At 45.7% G+C, this 18,879-nt stretch overlaps 2 non-coding genes across 2 annotated transcripts; both read right to left on the reverse strand.

The window, feature by feature from the left end:
- Positions 1-14,407: 14,407 nt before the first annotated feature.
- LOC149157320 (25S ribosomal RNA) lies at positions 14,408-17,806 on the reverse strand. The gene has a single exon (XR_016262109.1). It is a non-coding gene; the product is annotated as a 25S ribosomal RNA (ribosomal RNA).
- Positions 17,807-18,053: 247 nt separating this feature from the next.
- LOC149157321 (5.8S ribosomal RNA) lies at positions 18,054-18,207 on the reverse strand. Its single transcript, XR_016262098.1, has one exon. It is a non-coding gene; the product is annotated as a 5.8S ribosomal RNA (ribosomal RNA).
- Between the last annotated feature and the right edge of the window lie 672 nt (positions 18,208-18,879).

Genomic DNA, 18,879 nt, shown 5'->3' on the forward strand with positions numbered 1-18,879 from the left:
TAGCATTTTTGATATGGGATGGTGTGCCCAAGCGCATCCTCACACTGAACGACCCGACCGAACGAGTTACATGGACACCCTCACTCGACCCGCACGAATGAGTTTACACAGATGCCTTGCTCGACTCGTTTGAATGACTCACCTGAACGAGTTTACACAGACACCCTCAAATGACTCGCCCAAATGACCCACCCGAAAGAGTTTACACAGTTGCCCTCAAAGGACCCGCCTAAATGCATTTACATGGGTGCCCACACGACTGAAACAAAGGCACAAGGGAGAGCTAGGAAAACGAGCTGCACAAACGCACACAAAGCCCACCCCAGTCAGAACTTATCATTTTTTATATGGGCTCATGTGCCTGGGTGTGCCCTCGCACTGAATGACCTGACTGAATGAGTTAACAAGGACACCCTCACCTGACCTGCCCAAACGATTTTATGTGGACACCCTCGTCTGACCCCCCTAAAAGACCCGCTCGAACGAGTTTACACGGTCGCCCTCAAACTACCTGCCGGGGATCTGCTCGAACGAGTTGACACAGACGCCCTCAAATCACCCACCCGAATGAGTTTACATGGGCACCCACATGACCGAAATGAACGGACAAGCGAGAGCCGAGCAAAGGAGCTGCACAAATGTGCACAAAGCCCATCCCGGGTCACAACTTACGAGTTTACACAGGCGCCCTCAAACGATCTGCCTGAACGACCCACCCAAATGATTTTACACAGACACCCTCAAATGACCCTCCCGAATGAGTTGACACAGACAACCTCAAACGACTTTCCTGAATGACTTTACATGGGTGCCCACACGACTGAAATGAAGGCACAAGGGAAAGCCAGGCAAACAAGCTACAAAAACATGCACAAAGCCCACCCCCAGTCACAACTTAGCCTTTTTTATACGGACTTGTGTGTCCGGGTATGCCCTCACACTAAACAACTTGCCTGAATGAGTTTACTGGATCGCCCTCGCCCGACTTTCCCAACCCGCCAGAACGAGTTTACATGGATGCCCTCACCTGACCCGCCTGAACGCCCTCAAACGACCTACCCAAATGAGTTTACACAAACGCCCTCAAACCACCTGCCTGAACGACCCACCTGAATGAGTTGACACAGACGCCCTCAAATGACCTGCTCGAATGAGTTTACACAGAGACCCTCAAATGGCCCACCCAAACAAGTTTACATGAATGCCCTCGAACGACCCGCCTGAATGAGCTCACACGGACACCCTCAAACAACCCACCCAAATGAGTTTACACGAATGCCCTCAAACGACCCGCCCGAACGAGTTTACATGGGCTCCCACACTACCGAAACGAAGGCACAAGGGAGATTCGGGAAAACGAACTACACGAATGTGCAGAAAGCCCACCCCGAGTCACAACTTAGCATTTTTTATACAGGCTTGTGTGCCTGGGCACACCCTCACAGTGAATGACATGACTAAACGAGTTTATGCAGGCACCCTCAAATGACCCTCCCAGATGATTTTACATGGAAAATGAGCCACTTGAACAAGTTTACATGGCAAACGACTTGCCCGAACAAGTTTAAATGGCCGCCCTCAAATGACCTGCCTAAACGAGTTTACACAACCACCCTCAAACAACTCGCCCGAATGATTTTACACGGCCGCCCTCAAACGACTCGCCTGAATGAGTTTACACGGCTGCCCTTAAACGACCTACCTGAATGAGTTTACATGAGCGCCCTCAAACAACCCACCCAAAAAAGTTTACATGACCGCTCTCAAATGACCCGCCCAAATGAGTTTACATGGCAAAGAACCTTCCCGAACGAGTTTACATGGGCGCCCTCAAACAACCTGCCTAAATGCGTTTACATGGCAAACGACCTGCCTGAACAAGTTTACATGGCAAACGACCCTCAACCGACCTGCCCAAATGATTTTACATGGAAAATGACCCTCCCGAATGAGTTTACACAGGTGCCCTCAAACGACCTTCCCGAACAATTTTAGATGGAAAACGACTCGCCTGAACAAGGTTACAAGGGTGCCCTCAAAAGGCTCACCCAAACAAGTTTGCACAGAAAACGACCTGCCCAAACAAGTTTACACGAGCAAACGACCCACCCAAACAAGTTTACATGGGAAAATGACCTGCTCTAATGAGTTTACATGGCAAACGACCTGCCCGAACGAGTTTAAATGGGCTCCAACATATGACTGAAACAAAGGCACAAGAGAGAGTCGAGCAAACGGGCCGCACGAAAATGCACAAAGCCCACCCCCGGTTACAAATTAGCATTTTTGATATGGCCACGTGTGCCCTGGGCCCCCTCACATGACATGAAATGACCTGACCCAACCCGATCCACCCCAATGTGTTTGCACGGGCACCCACACACGACATGTCCTGACCTGCCTAAATAAATTTTGGGGTTTCCATGGGTGCACGACCTGAACGAAATTTGGGGTTTCCGTGAGTGCATGACCTGAATGAAGCATGAGAGAGCATCAGGAAAACAGGCCGCACGAACATGCAAAAGGCACAAGGGCGGTCACAACTTAGCATTTTTGGCACACCCACATGTGCCCAGGCACCCACACACAACACGACATGAGCTAATTAGCCCTAGACGAGTTGACCCAACCTACTCGAACACGTTTGCACAGGCACCCACACACGACACAACATGACCCGACCTGAACAAAATTTTGGGTTTCAATGGGTGCACAACCCGAATGAAATTTGGGGTTTCCATGGGTGTATGACCCGAATGAAGGCATAAGAGAGTGTTGGGCAAATGGGTCACGTGAACGTGTAGAAGGCACATGGGGAGTCACGACTTGGCATTTTTGGCACTGCCATGTGTACCCTAGCACCCACGCACGGCACGACCTGACCCACCCGAACGAAATTTCTAGTTTCCATGGGTGCACGACCCGAACGAAGGCACAAGGGAGCCTCAGGAAAACGGGTCACATGAAAGTGAAGAAGGCACACGGGCAGTCATGTCTTAGCATTTTTTGCACAGCCACATGTTCCCGAGCACCCACAGACAGCATAACACAACTCAACCTGACTCGCCCAAACGCGTTTACACGGGCACCCACACATGACGTGACTCGAACCGCCCAAACAAAATTTGGGGTTTCCATGTGTGCACGCCCCGAACAAAATTTGGGGTTTCTATGGGTGTACGACCTAAACTAAGGCACGAGGGAGCATCAGGCAAATGGGCAGCACAGACGTGCAGAAGACACGCGGGCAGTGACGACTTAGAATTTTTGGCACGACCACATGTGCCCGGGCTCCCACACATGCCATGACACGACTCGACCCACCCTCGGAAAGCTGACCCGACCTGCCTAAACAAAATTTGGGGTTTCCATGGGTGCACGACCTGAAAAAGGGCACGAGGTAGCACCAGGAAAAAGGGCCGCATGAACGTGCAGAAGACACATGGGTATTTACGACTTAACATTTTTGGCACAGCCTTGTGTGCCAGGGCACCCACACACAGCACGACCCGGCCCCCCTGAACGAAATTTGGGGTTTGAATGGGTGCATGACCCAAATGAAGAAATGAGGGTAGCAATATCTTTAACTCTAATACATAAATATACCTGGTCTAACATGCCCTTAAGGTCTTCAACATTTTCTTTTGACTCTTCGACTCATGTATAACACTTTAACATGTGCTAGGCCTATTTCAATGAGCAAGAAACTCAATGATAAATATAATATATATTTATTTATTTTCTTGAATAAATACAAATATCAAAAGTACATTTATGAAGACCGAACCCAGTTACACTTTCTTCAACACCCCCTCTTAACTAGGGAGGTATTCATAAATCATTACAAGGTGTTTGGCTATTTTTCAATCTTGAATAATTCACATAAGAGAAACTGGATTGGAAACCCATTTGTTATAGCATCATATTAGCCAACATTGTTCATAGTAAGGCCTTGACTAACAACTTTATCTCTCATAATATCAGAGCATAATGTTGGTGAGGCCAATGGCTTATAAACACCTTAGTAATTGTCTCTCAAGGTACATACCCACCTAGGTGTTCCCTGAGTATGACCTTCTAGGACAATTCTTGTCTTGGGTTCCCAACCCTAAAAGAATACCGCTCCTCTTGCCTACTCTTGTCTTGGATGCCCTACACATCCTCAAAGAGAATCAGATGCTAGATGATCACCCAATCCTCCCATTCTTTCTTGCCAAGTGGAGACAAGAATGTTGTGTCTATCTCTTCCCCTTGATTGAGGAAGACATGCCCAAGTTTCCTCTGAAAAGGAACTTTCCCAAGTTCCTTTGTAGTTGGGAACTTATTATAACTCCCTCTTAGCTATGGAATTGTCCATTCATCAACAACGTCTTCTTTGTAGGTCCTTCAGCTGCTTGATCTCCTTCTTTCCTTCGATGTCATGAAGTATTTGTTTGAACTTCTTCTTGGCAGGGTACCAACCATTGATCACTTTCCCTCCTAGTTTGTCATGTCATTGCTCCCTTCGTGGAAAGTGGCCTTCTTGATATATATTAGGTCCTTTTTGTCATCTAGCTACTCCTTTTTTATCTTTTCTATCCTTCATAATACTTATCACATGGATGCTTAGTTGTACTTTCTTGTTCCCATACTTTGATTTAGTGGCCCTTCATGACTTCAATGTGATATTGCTTCAACATCAAATGGTGATTTTGTTGGATGGCCTCTTCATCATGACATACTTGTAGAGTTGAACCAATGATTTACACCTTACTATCTCCAGGGCCTTCGTAAGTGTCAAGGGTCCTTTGATCTTTTTCTTCCTTTGTCAGAGTTGCCATGCCTTCTTTCGAGAGATGTTGAGGAATCTGTCAAATAGTTATTATTTGTGACCATGATGTTCTTCACATGCTTGATCTCTTTCTTCATTTGCTTCTTCTTGGATTGATTAGTCAACCACCTTATGCTCCTTATGAGAGCACTTGTTCATGTTGACCTTTACTCCATTGTACTACATGCCTCTGAGCATATCACTAGTGAAAGAGATCATTTTATTCTTAATAATTATTCTATAACTTTTCCGATGACCCAATATATATGATGACATGACTTAAACTTTGATGCATACAAACCTCATCTTGATTATGCTTTTATCATCTCAGCTTTATTTGATAGTTCTCCTCGATTGGTGTAGCCTTTCTTGCTTCATCTACTCTCGCCTGTATATCATCCTTTCTTGAATCCCATAAATGGGACACCCCATGAGACATCTACCCCCTTATGTATGAACCTTATTTTGAAGATTCTATCAGAGGATCTTGAAGACCCTTACGTTGCAAACGTTTCTTCCTTTGATGATGGAGGCCTTCTAAGAATTTTGATCATGACCAATCATTTTTTCATTGTGGATGAGACCCTTTAATAGGTATGCTCCTTCTATGTGAATATCTTGAGTATATCTACACCATGCTCCTATATTCTAGAATATATCTTTAACCATGCAATCTATTCTATTTCTATATGCTCCTATACTACTCAAAACTTTGAAAGAAGACTTAAGCAAAGAGGTTGACTTAGTCATAGGAGGATCTTCCTTCTTTTGCTTCTTGTTGTCTTCTTTCACTTCTTTAGTTGCATGAGCTTCTTCCATTTTTCTCTTGTTGTTGTTGTCCTTCTTAAGTTTAGGATAATCCCTTTTGTAGCATCCATATTATTGGCATCCAAATCATTGGACTTGTCTACCAGCTTGATTTTTCATTATATTCCTTTCAATGTTACAATATATATTTATACATGCCGAAGCATCCAATACCATGGACCGAAAAACCATCGTGTCCAATACCATGTGCGAAAATCATGCACAAAACCATAGGTAGGTTTGCCCAACCTAATATAGGGTCCAAAAAAAATTTTCCCGGGGCGCTGCCCCGGACCCCGTAGAGGGGGGCTACCCGCCCCCCTCAAACCCCCCGGACAGGGGGGGCTACCGCCCCACCTGTGACCCCCCTGCTGCGCAATCGGCGCAACGAAGGGGGGCTACCGCCCCCCTCTAACCCCCCATTTAACTACGTAGGTTAGTCGTGGAAAGAATATAACACAACCCAACAATCTCCCACTTGTTGTTTTCTTTCCACAGGAGAGCTTAGTCATTTTTTTCACCCCTGAAACACCCATTGTTTCTCTACACCAAGAGAACTTCTCAGAGCTCACAGATTTTGTCAATGCATCTGCAGTATTCTTCAAAGTCTCCACCTTTACCAGCAACACCTTTTTGTCTTCTATCATATCCCTCACAAAGTGATACTGAACATCAATGTGCTTTGTCTTTGAATGATAAGTAGGTTCTTTGCCAAGAAAATTGCACTTTGGCTGTCACAGTCTATTCTTATAGCTCCCTGTACTAACCCCATACTTGAACACAACCTCTGCAACCAAACTACTTCCTTGCTTGCATGAGTGGCTGCCATGTATTCTGCCTCTGTAGTTGATAGTGCCACTACAGATTGCTTCTTACTCATCCAACTGACTGCACCTCCAAATAGGTTAAACACATACCCACTTGTAGATCTTCTCTGATCCAGATCTCCAGCCCATTCTGCATCAACAAAACCATGAATATCCAACACTCTGTCCAATCCTGGTCTTCCTTGGTAGCACAAACCATAATCACTAGTGCCACGCAAATACCTGAAAACCCGCTTCACTGCTGTCCAGTGCTCCTTCCCAGGTTTTGACATAAACCTGCTCAATACTCCCACTGCATGTGCAATGTCTGGTCTAGTACAGACCATTGCATACATCAGGCTACCGACTGCACTTGCATATGGAACACGGGACATGTCCTCTTCCTCTTCTTGTGTCTTGGGACACTGTTCAGCAGATAACCTCACACCTACAGGAATAGGAACCTTCACCGGTTTACTATCCTGCATATTAAACCTCTGCAGTATTGTCTCGACATACTTCCTCTGGTTTAACTAGAGCTTCCTCTTTGCCCGATCTCTTTTAATTTCCATGCCCAAAATATAGTTTGCAGCACCAAGATCTTTCATGTCAAATTTGGAGGACAATTGGGTCTTCAAATCCTGGATAATTTCTTTGTCATTTCCAACCAGCAACATATCATCCACATACAAGACCAGATAAATAACACGGTCACCACTTAATTTAAAATACACACAATGATCTGCTTTGCTTCTGGTGAAGCCAAGTCCCCGTATAAATGTATCAAATTTCTGATACCACATCCTTAATGACTGTTTTAACCCATATAGAGACTTCTTTAACTTGCATACCAGTTCTTTCTTACCCTTCACCGCAAAGCCTTCAGGTTGCCTCATGTAGATTTCCTCTTCCAAATCCCCGTGAAGAAATGTTGTCTTCACATCCATCTGTTCTACCTCAAAATCAAAAGCAGCAGCAACAGATAAAAGTAATCTAATAGAAGCTACCTTGGCAACAGGAGAAAAAATATCACCAAAATCAATTCCCGGCACCTGGGAATAACCTTTTGCTACCAACCGAGCTTTGTATTTCTCCACCTTTCCTTCTACACTAGTCTTCTTCTTGAACACCCATTTTGCTGCCAATGGGTTTCCTTCCAGCCGGCAACTCTACCAGATCCCAAGCCTCATTTTTGTGCAAAGATGCCATTTCATCAACCATGGCCTCTTTCCAGAGTTTTCCATCCTCTGAATCCACTGCTTCCTTCACAGTTTTGGGATCATCATCAGTAACAGACAAAGCAAAATTTGAACTGAAAGCAGATGGATTATACCTTTCTGGCTGCCTTCTTTCTCGACCTGATCTTCTCACAGCCGGAGTTTGTGGCTCTTCATCTTCTGATTCCTCCTCTGCTGCAGAGTCTGATTCTTCCTCCTTTGGCTCAAACTCTATCTTCTCAGGTTCCTTTGGTTGGACTTCATGTTGAATAACATCTTTTACCTCTCTGAGCACCACATCTCGGCTGTACACAACCTTCCGTATGAATGGGTTCCAAAGCTTATAACCCTTTAAACCATCCTTATACCCAATAAAGATGCACTTTTCAGATTTACTATCCAACTTGGTTCGTTTCTCCTTTGGAACATGTACATATGCATCACATCCAAATACCCTCAGATGTGAAAGAGAGGGTTTCTTACCAGTCCATACTTCTTGTGGAGTCTTATCCTCCAACGCGGATGAGGGTGATCTATTGATCAGGTAACGTGCAGTATCCACCGCCTCTGCCCAGAATTTTTGTCCTAACCCGGCACCACTGAGCATGCTTCTTGCCCTTTCCATCAACGTCTTGTTCATTCTTTCTGCGACTCCATTTTGCTGAGGTGTATATGGAGTAGTCTTCTGCCGTGCTATACCACACTTCTTACAAAATTCTTCAAATTCCTTGCTGCAAAATTCTCCACCATTATCTGTCCTCAGCACCTTTATCTTCTTCTCTGTCTGATTTTCCACCAGAGCCTTAAATTCTTTAAACCTGTCAAAGACTTCAGATTTCTTCTTAAGGAAATATATCCATGTATTCCTTGAGAAGTCATCTATGAATGATACATAGTACACAGACTTACCCAGTGATGGAACCTTCACAGGTCCAAACACATCACTGTGCACAAGCTCTAATATCTGTTTTGTCCTCTTACCACCAGAGGGGAAACTCACTCGATTCTGCTTCCCATACACACAATTTTCATAGAAATCAAAATCCAGAGAGCTGTCATTCATACCTTCTACCATACCTTTACCATGAAGTATTCGAAGGCCCTTCTCTCCAATATGTCCAAGCCTTTGATGCCACAACATGGTCTTCTCTCCAAAGACCACTAGATTTTCTACTCCATTTTCAGGAACCATAGAACTATTGCACCCATCAACAACAGTGCTACCTTGCAGCTTGTACAGAGTTCCAATCCGAACTCCCCGCATTAATATCAGTGCTCCTCGAACCATCTTGCAGGTATCTTTCTCGAACACCGTCTTTACACCTGCATCATCCAACTTGCTGACAGAAATCAGATTTCTGGCCAATGCAGGAATATGTAGAACACCCGGAAGTGTTCTAACCCTTCCACCTTGCAACTTCAACTTTACTTTTCCCCGACCAATGATTCTAGCCTTCCTATCATCTCCTAAGAAGACATCACCACCATCGTATTTCTCATACTCGTAGAACCACTCTCTATGGGGAGTGAAGTGAAAGGATGCACCTGAGTCAATCAACCATGCCTCATGATCTACATGTGTACTTGAAGAAGCCAAGTACACATCCCCACCTTCATCTGAGGCGGTTTTCGCCTCTGCAGAAGGAGCATCATCAGATCCCTTTCCTTTATCAGGAGCTTTAGATTTACAATCCCTTCTGAAGTGCCCTTCCTTTCCGCATTTCCAGCACACCACCTTTGTAGGTTTTCCTGGAGATTTAGGTCTCCCTCTAGATTTAGATCTCCCACTCGATGACTTATTTTTGTTTCTGTTCTGGGACCGTCCTCGTACAGAAAAGGCATCACCATTCTGGTTTTCCATATTCTTCCATCTCATCTCCTTCGTCAGCAAGGCTGAGACTATTTCATCAAACTGCAAAGCAGTTGCATTGCTACCTATTGCAATAACCAGACTATCCCACGAATTTGGTAGAGAACACAATAGACTGATGCACTTATCTTCATCTGAAATTTTAATATCAATAGATAATAATTGAATTACCACAGTATTAAACACATTCAGATGCTCTGTCACCGAGTCTCCATCTTTCATCCTCAGGTTATACCGCTTTTTCCGCAGGAACAGTTTATTCACCAGAGACTTAGATTGGTACAAAGTCCCTAACTTGACCCACAAAGCCTTTGCTGTAGCTTCCCCTGATACATTCAGCAATACTGAATCTGAGACACACAATCGTATTGTGCTCTTTGCCTTCCGATCCAATTTCTTCCATTCTTCATCGGTCACTCCCGATGGTTTAGTACCCGGATCTACCGCGATCCACTGATCTTTATCGACCAACATATCCTCCATCTTGAGTTTCCACAACTCAAAACTCTGACCATTGAACTTCTCAATCTCGATCTTTCCACTGCTCGCCATCTTCTTTCACCACCAGAATCGATCTCGCAGATCTCCCACTGAACAGGGTCTACCACAGGCCCGAGCGAAACCCCTCAGCAACAAAGGCGTCCCCTTGAAGCCAAAACAGCTCTGATACCAAATGTCTACCAGCTTGATTTTTCATTATATTCCTTTCAATGTTACAATACATATTTATACATGCCGAAGCATCCAATACCATGGACCGAAAAACCATCGCGTCCAATACCATGTGCGAAAATCATGCACAAAACCATAGGTAGGTTCGCCCAACCTAATATAGGGTCCAAAAAAAAATTTCCCGGGGCGCTGCCCCGGACCCCGTAGAGGGGGGCTACCCGCCCCCCTCAAACCCCCCGGACAGGGGGGGCGGTACGCAACGAAGGGGGGCTGTCCCCCCATTTAACTACGTAGGTTAGTCGTGGAAAGAATATAACACAACCCAACAGGACTTTGGACATGTAGTGGTCCTAACCAATTTGTTACTTTCCTTGCAAAAAGACATTGAGGTGTACTTAGAAGGGGACATATATTTACTTGATATCATTTAAGATGTAGTGAACTTGCTTTCTTCTTCAAGACATGATGGCTTAACTTCCTTAGATCTTGATGTTCTTCAAGTTGCTTTCTTCAAATGGATTTGCTTGATGACTTGACTCATAGTGCCTTTCATTTTTCAAGATGGTGTAGCTTGATGTAGGTCCCTCTTTGATTTGTTCTTCTTGTAGGTGCCTTTATACAAGGCGTTTCTTCTTGCTTTGTAGTCTTACATGATGAATGATAGATGGTAGACCTTCTTGTCCTTGATGTGATTGAGACTTCTTGGCTTGATGCTTCAACCTTGCAAATGTTCTTGAGATTCCCTTTCCTTGATGGGTCACCTTAGCTCCGATACCGCGTTGAAGAATCTGGGGCAATGGGGTATAGTGGTATTCTTCTAGACTTGATAACAATTTGTGAAGCTCTTTTACAATTTATCTTGATATCTTAATCTTCTTCTCTTCCTATTAATGCATGTGTGTTTACTTCATAAAACTCGTGCCAAAAACATAAGAAAAAGAACACAAGATGTTGGCTCTCTACCAAGGAAAAACCTCTCTCTCTCTTAGAGACGAAAACCCTTTCGTAAATTTCTCTTATTGAAGCTTCTTATTGGTCATTGCGAAGCCCTAGACCCTTGGCAAGAATATCCTCAAAACACAAGTCAAGTCCTTCCTCCTCTCTACACTTTGTTTCTTCAGCACTTTGTTCCCCGTCACTATGTCCTTCTCCCAACTTTTGATAGTCCTTGGTGGACTAGCTCTAGAAGAGACTCCAACCTTTGATCCTTAGTGAGATCCTTTACCAATGAAGAAACCTTCATTCTCCTTACCAGCCAAGCATTTTTCTTGATGTGAGGTTGTAGACTCGATGTCCACCAAGTTTAGTACACCTGGGGTGATTTACATCATGACGAGAAATGGAAACCCCAAATTTCCTGCACTTGGGAGGCTTTTAACAAGGCGGGACATGGAATCCCTGGGTTCCCTGCAATTTGGTGACTTTTTTCGAGGAGGGACTGGGAGACCCCATGTCATGCTCCTATCGTAGTGGTAGTATTTCAACCACACATAAGTGGGTACGGCACCGCCGTACTTTTTCCTTTTACCAATACTTGAGTACATAGTTTGTGCCTACTTCAATGGTCAGTCAATTTTCCAGTAAGTGTTCTTAACAATGTTGCAAAAATAACTTACCATCAATTTATCTTCTTCAATTATTCTTTCAACCCATCATGTCATGTGGTCATGCTGCACCACCCACGGCTTGCATGACACAACTCCACACCTGAACTGCAAACTTGTTCACCTGACTTTCCATTCTGTGGTGCCCAAACTTTGCTCGTCGGTGAAGTCCATAACGAGGGCGCATGGCCCGCACAAGGTGTGGCCTGCCTGCCTGATCGGTAACCTGCCCCGCTCTACCTGTCCACACTACCAAGTCCGACCCACCTGCTGTAATCTACCTACTGTTGTAGCCCTGTTACCCATGTCCTTATCTTCCTTCTGTTTTCGCCGAACTCCTTCCTTCACACTTGTTCTGTGATATGGAAGTCTGAGCCTGATGTCCCTTCGTCGAATGCCATCCTCCTTAATTATACGCATCCTTTCGCCCAAGGGCCATGTCTCTCAAGGATAACAAGGGTTGGATCCATCAACATGCATGCTCGACTGACCTGCCACATAACCTGGACACACCCGATTCCAATGAACTGCCACATCCCTTCATGTGCATCATCACATCCACGGGTCAGCTCCAACACTTAGTTGATTATACCCATCGCCGCAAGTTGCAAACCTGCTCACATCCAAACTCATCCACACATGGTCACCTCTTTCATCTCGGCACCCAACAAGGGTCACCCGCGTGCCTTCCGCTGATGACTCGCCCATCGTGCACGTATCAAGGGGCATGCATCCTGCCCAACATGACGTGCCCGCTATGAGTGCGCCAATCACCGTCGCGCATAAGGGAATGTCGTGCCAAGTCTTTGCACATAACTGAATGCTCACCGGAGTTGCATATAATCGAACGCATGTGCCCATACTACATGTTCAGTCTTTTGACTCTCTCGGGCGCTCCCGAATCGAATACCTGACACCCGAGACCCCCCCCCCCCATACGTGGTAGAGGTTCCCTGCATCGAGGTTGTAGTTTCTATCGTGGTGGGACATGGAAGACCCTGAGTTTCCCATAATTGGGTGGTTTCCATCATGCCACGGAATGGAAAACCCCATGTTCATTAGACTTGGGCTGTCATTCCCTGTTGCACGATGACATGGAAACCTGAAGCTCCCCAAACATGGGCGGTCATTCCCTGTCACGCGATGACATGGAAACTCGAAGCTCCCCAGACTTGGGCGACAGTTTTAGCCACAACACGAGTGACATGGGAATCCTGCATTTCCCAGACTTGGGTAGCAATTTTTGTCATGACGCGAAATGGAAAACCCATGTGTCCACTAACTTGGGTAGCAGTTTCCATCTCGTCGCGAAATGGACAGCCTGGTTCCCCAGACTTTGGCAGTTTTTTGTCACCCCATGACATGGAAATTTGAAGTTCTATAGACTCTCAGGTGATTCAAGGTGTGCCGCGACATGGAAACCACATGTTTCCCAAACTTGGGTGGTTTCCGTCAGTGGTTTCGGCCGCGCTATGACATGGAAACTGCGAGTTCCCTAGACTTGAGCAGCAGTTTCGAAACACCCCAAGTTCCCTAGACTTGCGAGCAGGTTTGCATCGTCATGGAAACCTCAAGTTCCCCACGTTGGGGCATTATTGAAAAACTCGTGTTTCCATCGTGCCATAAAATGTGGAAACCACGGTTCCATCAAGGGCAGAACATCGAAACCCCAAGTTTCCCCAGACTTGGGTGCCGTTGGTTTCCGTTGTGGCATGACATGGAAACCCTAGGATTCCCAGGCTTGAGCACCAGGGCACGACATGGAAACCCCAAGTTTCCCCAGGCTTGGGCACCGTCGATTTCGATCGTGGCGTGACATGGAAACCCCAAGTTTCCCAGGCTTGGGTGCCAAGGCACGACATGGAAACCCCAAGTTTCTGCAGGCTTGGGCACCGCCGGTTTCAGTCATGGCACAACATGGAAACCCCAAGTTTCTGTAGGCTTGGGCTCCACTGGTTTTGATCATGGCGCGACATGGAAACCCCAAGTTTCCCCAGGTTTGGGCACCAAGGTGCGACTTGGAAACCCCAAATTTTGGGTGCGACATGGAAACCCCAAATTTTTTGCGCCGGGCGGAAGCCCCAAATTTTAGGCACCGGGTGGAAACCCCAAATTTTGGGCATGACATGGAAACCCCAAATTTTTTTGTGCCAGGCAGAAGCCCCAAATTTTAGGCGCTAGGTGGAAACCCCAAATTTTGGGTGCGACATGGAAACCCCAATTTTTTTTTTGGCGGGCGAAAGCCCAAATTTTAGATGCCTGGTGGAAACCCAAAATTTTGGAGGCTGGGGTGCGGCATGGAAACCCCAATTTTTCCCATGCTTGGGCGCCGAGGTGCGGCATGGAAACCCCAATTTTTCCCATGCTTTGGTGCCTTTTTTGTTGCAACGTGGAAACCCCAAATTTTGGGTGCTGAGGCACGACATGGAAACCCCAAAATTTTGGGCACCGGAGCACAACATGGAAACCCCAATTTTCTCAGGCTTTGGCACCTTTTCCGTCGCAGTGTGGAAACCCTAAATTTCCCACCCCCAAGAAATAAAAAGTTGTCATTTGGAGGAAGAGGCAAAGGCGCGAGAGTGGGAAGGTTGTCTGGATTTTTTTGTGACAAGAGCGAAGCTCTAAATCAAGGCGACCAAGGGCTGAATGTTAGTGGATCGTGGCAGCAAGGCCACTCTACCACTTACAATACCTCATCGCATATTTAAGTCCTTTACAAAGGATTCTTCTCAATGACTGTTTGGAATTGAACTTCAAAGTTTCCCTGACTGAGATGCTTCACAGTCATGGTTTGCAAATGACACGAGTCCCTAAGGGCGACAAAGCGACACCCCTACTATGGGTCGAGATATAGTCGAAGAGTGACATGCACCACTTCTAGCGTGGATTCTGACATAGAGGCATTTAGTCATAATCCGACACATGGTAGCTTCACGCCACTAGCTTTTCAACCAACCACGATGACCAATTGTGTGAATCAATGGTTCCTCTCATACTAAGTTGAATTAATATTGTGGTGTGGTTCATCAGTAGGGTAAAACTAACCTGTCTCATGATGGTCTAAACCCAGCTCACATTCCCTATTGGTGGGTGAGCAATCCAACACTTGGTGAATTCTGCTTCACAATGATAGGAAGAGCCAACATCGAAGGATCAAAAATCAACGTCACTATGAATGCTTGGCTGCCACAAGCCAGTTATCCCCGTGGTAACTTTTCTGACACCTCTAGCTTCAAATTCTGAAAATATAAAGGATCAATAGGCCATGCTTTCACGGTTTGTATTCATACTGAAAATCAAAATCAAATGATCTTTTACCCTTTTTTTCCAAATGAGATTTCTATTCTTTTTGAGCTCATCTTAGGACACCTGCGTTATCTTTTAACAGATGTGTCGCCCCAGCCAAACTCCCCACCTGACAATGTCTTCTGCCCCAATCAACCCACTGAAACGTGCCTTAAGGCTAAGAACAGGGATAGTTCCCTGTCTCTGCCCCACATAATAAGTAAAATAATTTTAAAAGTATTGGTATTTCACTTGCGCCAAAAACGGCTCCCACTTATTCTACACCTCTCAAGTCATTTCACAAAGTCAAACTAGAGTCAAGCTCAACAGGGTCTTCTTTCCCCGCTAATTTTTCCAAGCCCATTCCCTTGGTTGTGGTTTCACTAGATAGTAGAGAGGGACAGTGCGAATATCATTAATCCATTCATGTGCATCACTAATTAGATGACGAGGCATTTGGATACCTTAAGAGAGTCATAGTCACTCCCGCCATTTACCCGGGCTTGGTTGAATTTCTTCACTTTGACATTTAGAGAACTGGGCAAAAATCACATTGCGTTAGTATCCACAGGGACCATCGCAATGCTTTGTTTTAATTAAACAATTAGATTCCCCTTGTCCGTACCAGTTTTGAGTCGACTGTTCAATGCCTAGGGAAAATCCCCCAGCAGGGGGCATTCTAAGCCATAGCCCAATCGACACATGACTTCCTGCCTCCACCATGAGAGTAGCTTGGGCAGACTGCCAACAACCCATGAGTTGATGGCACAGACCCATAGGCCCAACCCTCAGAGCCAATCCTTTTCCTGAAGTTACGGATCAGTTTTTCCGACTTCCCTTACCTACATTGATCTATTGACTAGAGGTTGTTCACCTTGGAGACCCGATGCGATTATGAGTACGACCAGGCATGAATGATACTCGGTCCTCTAGATTTTCAAGGGTCGCCGAGGGTGCACCAGACTTTGCAAGATGTGCAGTGCTCTTCCAGCTGTTATACCCTATCTCTAGGTGAACCGATTCTATGGTGGGAAAGCTGTTAAAAAGAAAAGATAACTCTTCCCGAGGCCCCCAACAACATCTCTGGATTTCCTAATGTTTATGCCTGCCACCATGTCCCGGTTCAGGAATATTAACCTAATTACCCTTCGATGCTCGTGTAGAATGCACCGTTGATACAAGGCTTCCCCATCTCTTAGGATTGACTAACCCATGTCCAAGTGCTATTCACATGGAACCTTTCCCCACTTCAGTCTTCAAAGTTCTCATTTGAATATTTGATACTACCACCAAGATCTGCACCGGCGGCCGATCCACCCAAGATCACACCCAAGGTTTCTTAATGACCCTCGCGTCCTCCTACTCATCAGAGCCAGGCAATTGCTCCGATAATAGAGTATAGGTTGCATGCTTCAACACCATCCATTTTCAGGGCTATTTGATTCAGCAGGTGAGTTATTACACACTCCTTAGCAGATTTTGACTTCCATGACCACCGTTTTGTTGACTTAATCAACCAACACCCTTTGTGGGATCTAGGTTAGCGCACAATTTGGCACTGTAACTCGACTTTTATTTCTTCCCGCATTGCTATTTATTCTTACCAAAAATGGCCCACTTGGAGCTCTCGATTCCATGGCGCGGCTCAATGGAGTAGCGGCATCGTCTTACCTATTTAAATATTGAGAATAGGTTGAGGGTGTTACACCGTTGATGCCTCTAATCATTCCTTTACGAATAAAACTCTTGCATGAGCTCCAACTATCCTGAGGGAAACTTCAGAGGAAACCAGCTACTAGATTGTTTGATTAGTATTTCACCTCTATACCTAAGTCAGATGAATGGTTTGGTATCACTACGAGCCTCCACCAGAGTTTCCTCTGGCTTCGCCCTACTCAGGCATAGTTCACCATCTTTCGAGTCCCAATAGGTGTGCTCGCACTCGAACCCTTCGTATAAGCTCAAGGTCGGTTGACGATGCACCCCCCAAAGAGGGGATCTTTCCCGTCAGCTTCCTTGCACCTCACAGGTTTTCAAACCCGCTGACTTTCACACATGTTAGACTCCTTGGTTTGTGTTTTAAGACGGGTCGAATGGAAAGCCCACCAACCAACACCACGAGTGTGTAGGTGCACACGGCCCACCACAAGGGCACACGCTGAATTCCTCGACCACCGTAATGGCAAACTGATAGGCTGTAATCCACCCTCGCTTGTGATGATGTAGCAGTCCATGTTGGTTTTCACCTCAAGTCAAGTGGGGGACCAGCTTGAGCCATTCCACATCCAACCGAGACACATCAGCAGTCTCCATCTACTTCCCTCCTAGCAATTTCAAGCACTCTTTAACTCTCTTTTCAAAGTCATTTTCATCTTTCCCTCACGGTACTTGTTTGTTATCGGTCTCTCACCAATATTTAGCCTTGGACAAAATTTACCACCCAATTAGGGTTGCATTCCCAAACAACCTGACTCGCCGATAACGCATCGTGATGTGGTAGGGTCCCGGGCCGACGAGGCTATCACCCTCTCAGGCACCCCCTTCCAAGGGACTTGGCCCAATTCCACCACTGTGGACGCTTCTACAGACTACAATTCAGGTGACGTTGCTGCCTGATTTTCATGCTAGGCTCTTCCTGGTTCGCTCGCCGCTACTAGGGTAATCCTTGTAAGTTTCTTTTCCTCTGCTTAATTATATGCTTAACTCAGCAGGTGTTCTCGCCTGAGCTGAGGTCACAAAGTTGGATCTAAATCTGCTTTACCTGATGGGAGGATAAGAGAGAGCAAAGAAAGTTCAAGTGTTGCCACACAAATCCCGCGTTAGCTAACGCTGTCTACCCATCCAAGGGGACAATATCACTGCTCACAGATGCACGCCATGAAACATCACTTGAGGTATTTCAGCCAACCGCACCACATTGGGTACAGATGACCAACTCTATTGCTCCCTAACATATTGCAGGGAGTGTGCTTGAATGGGATGTGATGCCTAGACAGACATGCCCTCGACCAAGGCCTCGGGTGCAAATTGCATTCAAAAACTCGATGATTCACAGGATTTTTAAATTCACACTAGGCATCACATTTTGCTACGTTCTTCATCGTAACAAGAGTCAAGATATCCATTGCCAAGATTCATTTCCATGTATTACTGAAAAATCTGACACAACATTGAATAGGGGCACCCCCCACAACAAATGTAAGGCTAAGGGCCAAAAGGAGGAAAGGAAGAAAAATGCATGAAAGAAAGAGAAACAAAGGTGTCTACCCCCCCACAGGAGGAGGCTTAAACAGAGAACTATCTCCTCGAGCCCCATGTCCTCGCAAAAAGCGGGGAAATGCATGGAAAAGCAATCGAGAAGGACTAGGATGGCCACCGTAGGAGATCACACTAATTTTAATCCTTCCCAAACACCAATCCACAACAATTCCCCCTTTTCTCCATAAAGCTAGGGACCAAAAGGAAGAAGGGAAGAAAACAAGGTGAAAGAAATAGAGATCAAATGTGGCTACCAGCTCACAAGGGGAGGCTCAAACAAAGTAGAAGCCTCCCAAGCCCTGTGCCTTCACAAAAAGGGGGGAATTGAAGGGGACGACAATCGAGAAGGACTAGGGTGGCCACCTTAGGAGTTCGCACTACATTTTTTCCTTCGAGAACACCAATCCACAACAATCCCACCTTTCCTACGTAAAGCTAGGGGCCAAATGGAAGAAGGGAAGTAAACAACATGATAGAAAGGGATATCAACTCTGGCTTCTGGCTCACAAGGCGAGGCTTCAAACAGATAACAAGCTTCCCCAACCCTGTG

Source organism: Pinus tabuliformis, chromosome 5_2, assembly GCF_031772625.1.
Source record: "Pinus tabuliformis cultivar Carrire ecotype Pingquan chromosome 5_2, CPIR1, whole genome shotgun sequence".
NCBI lineage: Eukaryota > Viridiplantae > Streptophyta > Pinopsida > Pinales > Pinaceae > Pinus > Pinus tabuliformis.